At 38.7% G+C, this 12,855-nt stretch overlaps 1 protein-coding gene and 1 non-coding gene across 2 annotated transcripts in view; both read left to right on the top strand.

Moving 5' to 3' along the window:
- The window catches only part of COL19A1 (collagen type XIX alpha 1 chain), a 324,736-nt gene that overhangs the window by 107,104 nt on the left and 204,777 nt on the right, over positions 1 to 12,855 (top strand). The window lies entirely within an intron of this gene.
- LOC136389949 (small nucleolar RNA SNORA77) lies at positions 5,627 to 5,751 on the top strand. Its single transcript, XR_010748491.1, has one exon. It is a non-coding gene; the product is annotated as a small nucleolar RNA SNORA77 (small nucleolar RNA).

The raw sequence follows: 12,855 nt of genomic DNA, 5'->3' as shown, positions 1-12,855 counted from the left end.
CCTCTCTAAAATGAATAAATAAAAATTAAAATAAAAAAAATAAGTACAAGAAAAATTGATTGAAGATAGGAAAACCAACTAGCTAGTTGCTACAATTGTACATAAATGAAATTGAACTACAGTCATATCAATGATAACTGCGTGATCAGGAAGAAACAGGAGTGATTTAACAGGAATAAAAACAAAAATATAAAAATAAAGAAGAGAGGAGGGATGGAGGAAAGATTCTCTGTTCTGTCCCAACGGTCTATTTGTCTTCACTTAACCAATACAACATTACCTACATTACTGGCATTTTATAGTAAATATTGAGTTGAAAGTATTAATGGTGAAAGTTCTTCAACTCTGCTCATTGAGATTATCTTGGGTATCCTGGGACCTGGTATTTCCATGTGGATTTTGAAGTCAACATGTTAGTTTCCACACTCACACACACAACCTGCTGAGATTTTGAATGTTTTCTTTCAACCTATAGATTATTTGGGAGGATTTATCTTATAATAACATACAGTCGTCCAGTCCATAGTGCATCTGCTTATTTAGGTTTTCTTTATTGTTTCTTAGTAATGTCATTTTCACAGTAGAGTTCTTAAATAATTTGTTATTTTTATTACTAAGTATTTGATGTTTTTAATGCCCATTTAACTAATTTTTTTATTTTAATTTCAATGTTTTGCTGGTAGAGTATTAAAGAACATTATTTTATTTTTTGGCCTTATTTCCAGCAGCCTTGCTCAAATAATTAATTAATTCAATAGTGTATAGCTTATCATGTTATATATGAATAAACAGTTTTAATTCTTTATTCTATTTCTTACTAATTGTATTTCTTTTTCTTGCCATATTGCACTAAGACTTTTGATATAATATTGAATATAAGTGGTTATAGTGGACAGCTTGTCTTCTTTCTAAACTCAGAAGAAAATAATTCAATATTTAATAATTAAATATACTGTAGGTTTTTGTATGTATGCATTATGAGAAAAAGGATATTAAGAATATAGTTTCCTGAGTTTTCCCCTGAATAGTTAGTTATTCATATATTGAATTTTTAAAATTCTTTTCTACAACTGTTGAAATGAAAATGATTTTTCTTTCCTATTAATGTAGTTAATTTTATTAATTTATTCTTAAATGTTAAACTAGGCTTGGATTTTGTTGGTCAAATAAGTTTGAAAATATGATATATAGGTTTGCCCGCTTATAGTTTGCATTGGGTGTGGGGAACAGGCTGTAAGCAGGCAGGGCTGTAAGGTTTAGTTTTAAGACTAAGCCATTCCCACCCTAAGTGACTTTGTATCAGAGACTTCCTTGTTTATATATTGGATTAAAGGTTTTGATTTCTACACTATAAAATGGGGCAGACCGGGAACTTACTCACTCTCGGTTGCTGAGATTAGCATTACAGGGAGAGCAGAGAAAGACCATGTGGAGGAGAGGAGAAGCAGCCAAGATGGCAGAGTGCTGAAGGAGAAGCCAGTTAATGCAGAGTTTGTGCAGAGAGAAAGAGATGGGGAACAGAGGTGAATAAGTCTGGTGAGCTATAAACCTTTGATTCTAGGAAACTTGGATAAGTCAGTGGATTAAAGCCCACCAGTTCTTGGCTCCATTGTTTCATTACCGTCTGTCCAAATCAAATGCGAACCTGCACGGGCCAGGTGGCTGTGATTGTGGCCATGGATACTGGCTTTACAGATTTCTGTAATAAAACTCATTTGTTCATGATGTGTTATGCTATTTTTTAATATCCCAAGGTCCAATTTGCTAATACATTTCCTAGGAGTTTTGTATCTAGATTTATGAAAAACCTGAGTGATTCCTTTCTCGTAATTTGTCCGATTTTGGTATAAGAGTTATGCTGGGCTTATGTGATGGAAATTGTGAACTCCTTTTCTGTTCTCCAAAGAAGTGCTTGTAATATTTATATTATTTATTCCTTAAATGTTCTTAAGAACTCACCAGGAAAGCCAATAAGATCTGTTGGTTTCTTTGTAAATGATTTAAAATTATGGGTTTAATTAGTTTGTTTCTTTATTGCTTTTTTTGTGTTATTCCTCAAAATTTGGGAATTATCTGTTTCTGTGCTTATTTATAGTCATAAAATAAACTAAATTATTTATTTCTTTTTTTCTTTTTTTTTTTTTTTTGTACTTTTCTGAAGCTGGAAATGGGAAGAGACAGTCAGACAGACTCCCACATGCGCCCGATCGGGATCCACCCGGCACACCCACCAGGGGCGACGCTCTGCCCCCCAGGGGGCGATGCCCCTCCGGGGCGTCGCTCTGCCGCGACCAGAGCCACTCTAGTGCCTGGGGCAGAGGCCAAGGAGCCATCCCCAGCGCCCGGGCCATCTTTGCTCCAATGGAGCCTTGGCTGCGGGAGGGGAAGAGAGAGACAGAGAGGAAGGGGGGGGGGGGTGGAGAAGCAAATGGGCGCTTCTCCTATGTGCCCTGGCCGGGAATCGAACCCGAGTCCCCCGCATGCCAGGCCGACATTCTACTGCTGAGCCAACCTGCCAGGACTAAATTATTTATTTCTGTCCTCAGTTTCTGTTGATTTTCTCTGGGATGGCAGATTTAACATATTTCTACTTCTTCCGTCCCTGAGGTAGTCAGATTTCGATGAATTGCATTATTTTTCTTAGTTTTTACTTTGGTTTTATTGATATGCTAATCTTTGTTACCTAATTTATTGATTTAAAGATGTTCTTTAAGTACCTTATTATACATGATAAAGAAATTATTACATTCACATTGCCAGTCTCTTTATCTCTCCCTTCTCCTTCCAATTTTTGTTAGTTATAGAATTACATTTTTCAATATTATAGTATTTACATTTTGTTCTAACCAAAATACCCAATTTTTTTTCTTTTAGTCTTACAGCTAAATGAAATCTATGTTCAGTTCTTTGCCTACAGTTTCTATATTTTTATTTTGTGTGGCTAATGTCTTCTAGTTTTCTTCTCAAAAAATTCACTAAAAATATAGATGCATTTCTCAGTTCACTTTGTTCATTAGATTCCACATATATGTGAGATCAAGTGATATTTTCTTCTGAGGAACAGAATAGAGACAGAGGCAGGGTCACAAGGACCAGAGGGACAGCAGTCAGAGGGAAGGGGGATGGGGGGATGGGATCAGAGAAGGTAAAGGGATTAAACTATACATACATAACACAGAGATATAGGTAACAGGACAGCAAATCCTAGAGGGAAGGGGGGAGGGAGATAGAGGGAGGAGGACAAAGGGAGTAATGAAAAGGGACACAGGGGTGGGGGTGAGGGAGTTATATTCAGTGAGACACTTGAATCCATGTAAACACAATCAATTAAAATTAATAAAAATTAATATATATAGATACAGTGTATGTGGAGAGCCCCTTGAACTTTTTTCCTTTATACTTTAATGACAATTTAGATTAGTCTATAGTTCTTGAGACTGTCTTTGTTTTCTTGGTGACATTTTATTTTATTTTTAAATAATTGAAGGAAACTTTTTTTTAAGAAGAGGTGAGATAGACAGACTCTCACATGTGCCCCGACTGGGATCCCCCTGCAACTATCATCTGGGGCCAATGCTCTGCCCACCTGGGGCCATGCTTGCAACCAAGCTACTTTTAGTGCCCGAAGTAGAGGCTCCACAGAGCCATCCTCAGCACCTGGGTTGATGTGCTTGAACCAATTTGAGCCATGGCTTCAGGAGAAGAAGAGAGAGAGAGAGTGATAGAGAAGGGGGAGGGTTGGAGAAGCAGATGGTTGCTTCTCCTGTGGGCCCTGACTGGAAGTCAGACCCAGGACATCCACATGCAGGCCGATGTTCTACCATTAAACCAACCGGCCAGGGCCCAGGAAACTTTTAAAAAATGTTTATTTTATTGATTTTAGAGAGAGGGGGAAGGAGGAAGAGAGAGAGAGAAAGAGAGAGAGAGAGAAACATTGATCTAGTATTCCTGTATGTGCCCTGACCAGGGATGGAACTAGCAACCTTTGCACTTCAGGATGATGCTCTGACCAACCGAGCTATCCAGCTAGGGCTCTTGGAGACATTTTAGCCATTGTTTTATTACTATTGAGCATTGAATGTTGCTGTGGAGTTATCTGTGACCAGTCTAAAACATTTTTCATAGGAGACTGATAATTTTCTTCACTTTAAAAATAGGATTAATGCAAATGAATAGTCAAATGTGTTATGTTTAGTCTTAATTTTACTGAGTTTATTTAAGGGCTTAATTTAAGAGCTGGTAGCATTTGAGGGAAATATTTATTTAGATTTAATTTGGATAAGTACAGGTCTCCCTACTTGTTGCTGGGATCAACATATAAAGTATACTTTAAGTTATATCTTTTAGAGGAGAGACTATTTCCCTGTGTATTACAGTAGAGGACTGGACAATGAATTGATTGACATTTTGATAGTACAAGGTTAAAAGAATTTAACTTGAGTTTTGTTGTGTGGGTTGGTTTTGGAATCTTTAGCTTAATGATTCCACTTGTTTGAGTTAGCCAGGTTGTGTCTTTACAGTGAAAGAACCTCTACATGAGTTAATACGGGGTGCCTGTTGCCAAACACAGAAGCATTAGAATCATTTTATACTCTTGCCTCTGAATAGAAACACCCTTTCTGCCATCCAGAGGTCCCGGGTCCAATGGTGCATTCAGCACCAGTAGGAAAGGAGACAAAGGACGAGGGAAGTCTCAGAAACTTTGCATCTAGGTCTGTTGGAGACAGAGCTTAATCAGAAAAATGACGGCCACTAGAAATGATCATAACGAGTGGAAAGTAGAGACCCAGATCCTGGAATCTGAGCTCATGTCGCTATCACTGAGCATCTTCAAAAGTTCCTTAAATGTGTATTTCTTTGCCCACAAAATTATAAAAAAAAACCTCATTTCAAAAACTTTACTGCAAAGACTCTCCTGAGTGTCTTTGAAAGTTTAAAAATGCATATTATTGCCTGACCTGTGGTGGCGCAGTGGCTAAAGCGTCAACCTGGAAATGCTGAGGTCGCCAGTTCGAAACCCTGGGCTTGCCTGGTCAAGGCACATATGGGAGTTGATGCTTCCAGCTCCTCCCCCCTTCTCTCTCTCTCTGTTTCTCTCTCCTCTCTCTCCCTCTCTGTTTCTCTCCTCTCTAAAAATTAATAAATAAATTAATTAATTAATTTTAAAAACCATCTTAAAAAATAAATAAATAAAAATGCATATTATTAATTTTACCATGTTAATAGTCATTGTGGTTCAGTAATGTATATAATATATATCAGGGGACATCTTTAAAAGTATATTATTATGAAATGCATATTTAAAGACTCCACTTACATAAATTGAATTTAATAGATAATAACAACTCCAATGGGCGCCTTAGGGTGTTTGGAAAACACAGTTCAGGGACTTGTTAAAACATATATTCTCTTTGTGTCATATTCGACTTAGAAAGTTTGCTCTAGTAACCTAGAGCTTGAATATGTTTGTTTTGCTTAGTTAAAATAAATAAAAATAGAAAAGTAATTATTTTTAGTAAGATGGTCTAATAAGGCAGGAAGAAAGCAAATTGTACAATTAATTGTATTGTTTTTAAGTTTCAAATAATATACATAGAAAAGTGTCATTTAAAAATGAATCTGTTGCGCAGACTCGTTCTGTCCCCAGGCGCATTCCCGCGTGGGTGCTTGTCTTGGTCTGCCACAGGCACGTTCCAGGGCACTGGACTACCCGGACCTGGGAGGGGGAGGCAGCTGCCCAGGGACACGTAAAAGTAGATCATCATCATCATCTGTCAGTAAAAGTATTTAATGGGCCCTGGCCGGTTGGCTCAGTGGTAGAGCGTCGGCCTGGCGTGCAGAAGTCCCGGGTTCGATTCCCGGCCAGGGCACACAGGAGAGGCGCCCATCTGCCTCTCCACCCCTCCCCCTCTCCCTCCTCTCTGTCTCTCTCTTACCCTCCTGCAGCGAGGCTCCATTGTAGCAAACATGGCCCGGGCGCTGGGGATGGCTCCTTGGCCTCTGCCCCAGGCGCTAGAGTGGCTCTGGTCGCGGCAAGAGCGACACCCCGCAGGGGCAGAGCATCGCACCCTGGTGGGCGTGCCGGTTGGATCCCGGTCGGGCGCATGCGGGAGTCTGTCTGACTGTCTCGCCCCGTTTCCAGCTTCAGAAAAATACAAAAAAAAAAAAAAAAAAAAGGATTTAATGACAGATTACTATGTATAAAAAAATCCTCCTTTTATGCGTCAGAAAAATGAGGTCGTGTGTTTTGGTTTAAACTGGGATAATTCATTGTCATGTATCAGTAGGTATACTGTAATGAAAAGCAACAAGTATAAATAATATCCAGTGTTTTCCATAATGTGGTACAGACCACCTACATCAGCATCTCCTAGGTGCTTAAAAATGCCTCTTCCTCCTGGGACCCTAGATCTACTAGAGAAGTCTCGGCGTTTGCCATGAAGTTCGCATTTTAATGAACTCCCTTAGACATTCTTGCACAACAGCTGAAATTTGAAAGAAGTGTGTGGGGCAGCTGGGTTAGGCTTGCTCGCAGGGTTACCACTGCAGGCACTCTGCCTGATTGCTGCGTGAGTGCGTGGCTGCGCCACATGTGTATGGCCTGTATAAGGCTATGGGTGCTTGCGCTGGAGAGAGATTGGGGATTGTGAAGGGCAGGTTGCCTGCACGCCACTGCGAGGGGCCATTCTTGCTGTTTGTATGCCGGAAAAGAGGTTTTCCCCCACCTGTGTGCTTGTCCGCTGTTGTGAGACTCTATTAAATGGAATAGCTGAACCCTTTTTGGCTGCGCAGTTTTTCTACCCGAATCCAGTGTGAACCTGCCTGGCCTTGGCCACCAGCATTACAAAATGTTTTGTTTGTTTGCTTGTTTGTTTGTCTAAGTGAGAGTTAAGATAGTCAGACTCCTGCATGCACCCCGACTGGGACCTACCCAGCAATCCCCATCTGGGGCCAATGATCAGACCAACCAAGCTATCCTCAGCACCTAGGGCCAATGCTTAAACCAATTGAGGCACTGGCTGTTAGAGAGGAAGAGAGAGAGAAGAGGGAGAGGGAGGAGGAGAGAAGCAGATGGTAGCTTCTCATGTGTACCCTGACTGGGGATCGAACCCAGGATGTCCACACACTGGGCCACTGCTCTATCCAATGAGCCAACTGGCCAGGGCCAAGAAGTGGTTATTTTCATTTACAAACCCAACCATATAATATAGTCAACAGCTGGATTTCTATCTAGACTGAACACTGCTGCCTGGGTGTGTGCTATAACACCTTCAACGTTCTTCAAGGAATACTTATTTTGAAACCAGTTCTGATCTGTACTACTCATTCTGAATTTACATAAACGAACCACTGAGCTTTGTGGCTCTAACACCAAGGGTGCTCTAACTTTATGGGAGCTGTTGGAAAATGTGTAGAGTAGAGAATTGAGCACAATTGTTCATTAGAAATCTTCCTCAGTGCCAGGACTTTGGGTATTTTTAAAAAATCATTTTGGTGGTTTAAAATCCAAAGGCATCACCCCAGAGGTATCCACTCAAGGGTATTCTGTGATTATAACTCACTCTTATCTAAGTGAGCTATACCACCTCTAGCTATACCAACACAAAAACAACACAACAAAAAAGTAACTCTTATGTTATTTCATATTCTTGTCTTCCTCAAAAGTGGAATTTAAAAAATATAATTCTCTAACAAATAAGCCAATCTCTAATTTTTCCCGTTTTCTCTTATTTTAGAAGTGCAAACAGTAACACGATTTTTTACTTGTCCATGGCCCAGATATGAGGCTACATAGAAGGAGAAGTCTTTGTTTGCTCCAGAAAAGTGTCAACTATGATGGTTGGAATAAATTTAAAACAAATCTCACACTACTGGCTTAAAGTCCTTAAAAGGATTGCCTGGTTACTGGTTTCACAAAAAGCAAATCAGCTCTGTGCTCATGAGCTTGTAAAGTTTTGTAAAAGTTAGCGATATAAGCACCACCGTTTGCAAGATAGGGCTTCCATTCACTGGCTTCTAAGACTTGTATCTAACAAAAGACCTTCCAGCTGTGTTTAATTACCATGCCGGTTGGTTCTTGATTGTTGATAAAGATTCCCAGCTGTGCTTACTTATGAGCTCTCTGACTAATATTCTTCCTTCTCCTGTAGAGAAGCCCTACTGAATGGAGTTGTTAGTATTGTAAAAAGTGCCCTATAAAATCCAAAGAGTGGGCTTTCTCAGCCTAAGGTTGCAGTAAATGGAAATTGTAAAAATGTTTAAAATTAAGTATGAACATCAGCTTTTGACATGGGAGGAATAAACTGAGTAAGTAAAAAAGATAATTATCTGGATCCTTACAGGGTTAAACTAAATATCCTGACTCATATAGGTTCGGGAAAAGACTCCGAAATGGTTTGCTTTTAGCCTTGCTGTAAGAAACAGAACTTTTAGTTTTTAAAGAAATTTTAAATTTTAAATTAGAAATTGTTTAAATGTGCACAAGTGCAGCATTGTTTTCAGTTTTCTTCCCCCCATCCCTACAGTTACCTTCTCGATTAACTGCAGCCTTATTCTAGCAGTGGTTTATTATGACAGAGGCAAGTAAAATCTTATACGTCATTTCCTCTACTTCTCCCATTGGCTAGACTTGGCTAACAATTCAACAGTGAATCATAACATGATCACTGTTGCATAATATAGGCCAGAACATAAAGATGCCTCAGTCTAAAATAGAATTACACATCTGAATTATCCAAAAAAGGTCTTTAGTCCTCCACTACAAATTTGCTTTTGAGATTTGGACTTTCCCTATTAATTAGTCCCAGATGAGATGATAAGAAAACTACCAATAAATAAATGCTATACTGGAATCATTTGGGAGATCAAAACACTGCTTATGAAAAGATTCCTAGCATCGCTTCGTGAATCAGACAAGAGAGTTCACTGAGGTCCATGCTACAGGAGTAGGAAATAATAGAAAACAACATTCAGGTATTAAGAGACTTATAATACTGTTAAGAGACTCAGACCAAACTACCTTAACACTATCACTAGGAAAAAGGTACTTCCCAACTACCAGTTCAACAATCACCCTCACAGGAGAATGAGTCCCACATCTATATCCTACACCAGAGTTCTCTCCTGGTTTGGGACCACTTTATCCTAGCTACTAAACCTATCCTCCTGGGATGTTGTTTATTTCAATTAGTTCAGTATGTTCAAAACAAAATCATCTCTCTTTTCTCTCTGTGGGGCAGCTGTGTTAGGCTTGCTCGTAGGGTCACTGGCTGCATGTACTTTACCCAACTGGTACATGAGTGCATGGTTGTGCCACCTGTATGGCCTATATAAGGCTATGGGTGCTTGTGCTCAAGAGAAATGAGGGGTTGCAGATGGCAGATTGCCTGCCTGCCACTGTGAGGGGCTATTTTGCTGTTTGTTTGCCTGAGAGGCGGATTCCCCTGCCTGTGTGCTTGTCCGCCTGTGTGTGACTTGATTAAACGGAATGGCCCTCATGCTTTTCGGCTCCGCAGTTTTTCTACTATCTGCCCGAATCCAATGTACACCTGCCTGGCCTCGGCCACCGGCGTTACACCCTCACATCTGGTTCTCTTTCTGCAGTACTTCCTTTCTATTTGTGGTGATGATGTCACCATCCTCCCAAGCTTTGCCCAGGCCCCAAACTTGCCATTATTGTTAACTCATATTTCTCTATGTCTTTTGCTTCTGTACCATCTCATTTCTCATAGTTGCTCTTCTTTTTCATTCCCATGCCTTCACCCTAAATTCCAGCCTTTCTTACTTTACCTAAACTGTTGGCATAACTCCTAACTGAATTTCAACTCTTAATCTCGACCCTCCCAATAATTTTCCCTGCAGGTTAAACTCCATTAATCTCCAAAAAAAGTATATGTCAATCTTCCACTCAAAGGGGCAGCGCCCCCACAAAGGGTTACCAGAGCTATCCTGACACCTCTAACTCGCCCTTCCTGTTCTTCTGCATTAATCTTATCTGACTTTCAACTTCATTTCACAGCATCTCTCTTGTTCAGAATCCTGTGCTTTACTCAAACCAAGTAACTTGCTGGTCCTTCTATTTGTGCCTTTACTTTTACCTTTCTCTTCTTCTGGAATTGGCCTCCCTCATTTCTTTTGATCTAGATCCTGCCTAAAACATGGGAACTTGCCCAATAGTTAGGTATAGAAATAAATATAGGCCAAAGTTTAAGAGCCTGAGCCATAGAACAGAACTGCCTGGGCTCAAACCCCTAGCTCTGCCACTTATTATCTGGGTCAAGATACTTGACCTTTCTCAACCTCCATTTCCTCATCTAGAAAATGGAGGAGGTATTAGTACCTAATCCATGGTGCTGTGTTGAGGTAAATGAATTAGAGCTCTGAGAACGGTGTCTCATGCATATAGGGTCTTATATTAATATTAAATATTGATTGTGAATGAATAACTTTTGTCTGCATTTCTAGAACTTTAACCTTTAAGCAACTTATTTTTTTTGGTATGAAAAAGTTTAATTCAAATGCCACATGATTTCACATACATGTAGAATCTAATCAACAAAATAAACTAACAAACAAAATAGAAACAAACTCAAATACAGAAAACAGACTGACAGATGTCATAGGGGATGGGAGTTTGGGAGACTGGGTGAAAAAGGTAAAGGATTAAGTAAAGAAAAAAACCTCATAGACACAGACAGCAGTGTGGGGATTACCAAAGAGAAAGAGGGTGGGGGAGGTGGAAGAGGGTAAAGGGAGGATGAATGGTGATGAAAGGAGACTTGGGGTGGTGAACACACTACAATACACAGATGATACATTATGGAATTGTACACCTGAAGCCTGTATAATTTATTAACCAATGTCACCCCAATAAATTAAACAAAAATAATAAGTGGAATGGCAAAAATTAAATAAAAAAACATTTAATTATGTATACATGTAAATAACATTTATTTGTGGGCATGAAAAATATACTTATCTTTATGAAAAAATAGAGAACCTGTACTCAGGCATATTAGAGAAGTTATTAAAGACAATTTTAAATACAGAAGTACATAGAATAGGCCCTGGTCAGTGGCTAAGTGGGTAGAGCGTCAGCAGGTGTATGAATGTCCCTGGTTTGATTTCTGGTCAGGGCACACAGAAGAAGCAACCATCTGCTTCTCCCCCACTCCTTCTCTCTTTTCTCTCCCACAGCTAGTAGTTCAAATGGTTCAAGCATGGCCTGGATGCTGATGATAGCTCTGTTGGAGTGCATCAGCCTCAGGCACTAAAAATAGCTTGATACTAAGCATTGGCCCCAGACAGAGTTACCAGGTGAATCGTGGTCGAGGCACATGTGGAAGTTTGCTTCACTATCTCCCCCTTTTCTTACCTAAAAAAAAAAAAAAAAGTAGCTAGACTCCTTCCTTTATGATTCCAAGGCCATCCCAGACAGGATATGCTTCATCTATAAACAGTTCAATGTGTATCTATCTCTAAATGATAAGAAGTTATTCTTATATAAGCTCCATTTTATTATCAGACTTATACCTTTTAACAATAATTTCTTAATGTCATTAAATAGTCATTTGGTGTTCAGATTTCCAGTAGTATAATAAAAACCATAAATTTTAAAAACAATTTAGTCAGGATCCAAATAAAGGCTCACACAATCCAGTTGGTTCTTGTGCTTTTAAATGTCTATTAATCTGTAATATCTTCTTCTATCTCTGATTGTTTTGTTGTTTGTTTTTCATTATATTATTTATTGAGGAAGCAGTGTTGTTAGTTTTGAAGAATTTTTCAGTCTGGATTTAATTACATCTCCATGGTGTATGTAATTTAATATATTCCTCTCATCTCTGTTTCCTTTAAATGAGTAGTTCGGTCAAATTTAGGTATGATGTTTTTAATAGAAACTATTTTATAAGTAGTGGGGCATTCCTTTATCATACGTGACCTAATGTCGGGAAATCTCTTTTTGTGATGATAGCAGCCATTTGTCATCAATGCCCATACTCATTAACTCTCTTAGGGTTGAAAAATGGTGACATTTTATTATTTCATTTACAGTTATTAGCTGGGATATTTATAGAGAAGAAACTTTCCCTCCTCTACTCTCTGATTACTCAGTGGTATGGTTTGCAAAGGAAAGTCCTGCTAAATATATACTTGATTGTTTTATTGGTATACCATTTTTCAAAATAATGAGTTGATTCTCTAGTATCTTTCAGTGGTTACCAATTACGTTTTATTTTATTTTTGTTTTTTAGTATTATAAACCTATTTAAATACATTGTAATTTTCCTTATTGATCCTCAAATTGTCCTATTCTTGGTCATAAGGAACGTCTTCCAGTTAGCTCTGAATCCCTTGGATCTGAACTAGACATCTTTGACACCTTCCCCTCTATCTGTTAGGATAACACGTTCCAGGCTCTTGCACATTATTTAATTCCTAATTATAACTTAATTTTCACATTCAATATGAAAGCTTCCTAACCATAAAAGCCCACAGTGCATACCTGACATCTGTACTCCTTTGGCTCTCAAAATTGTGGGCTACTTTGTTAATAATCAGAGGCTGGTCTCCCAACAGCAACTTTGAGTCTTCATATCCCCAGTGCTTGGCATAAGGTAGTACACAAAGTTGTCATGATCAGTTTCTCTGATTACTCAATAATAAAAGTAGACTTATAATTATGTACATAAACCTTTTAAGAGTTTAATGGGGATAATTTTACTTATTATAGGGTTTGAGATTCTAACATAATTTAAGATATTTTCTGTTTCCACATCTATAATTGGATTAGTTTTTCTCAGTCAAGCTTTATTGAGTAAAATTAAGCCACAAACTTTATAAAAAAATATTAGC

The sequence above is a fragment of the Saccopteryx leptura genome, chromosome 1 (genome assembly GCF_036850995.1).
Source record: "Saccopteryx leptura isolate mSacLep1 chromosome 1, mSacLep1_pri_phased_curated, whole genome shotgun sequence".
Classification (NCBI taxonomy): domain Eukaryota; kingdom Metazoa; phylum Chordata; class Mammalia; order Chiroptera; family Emballonuridae; genus Saccopteryx; species Saccopteryx leptura.
Note: the sequence above shows the minus strand (reverse complement) of the source record. Positions and strands in the feature narration are given on the sequence as shown.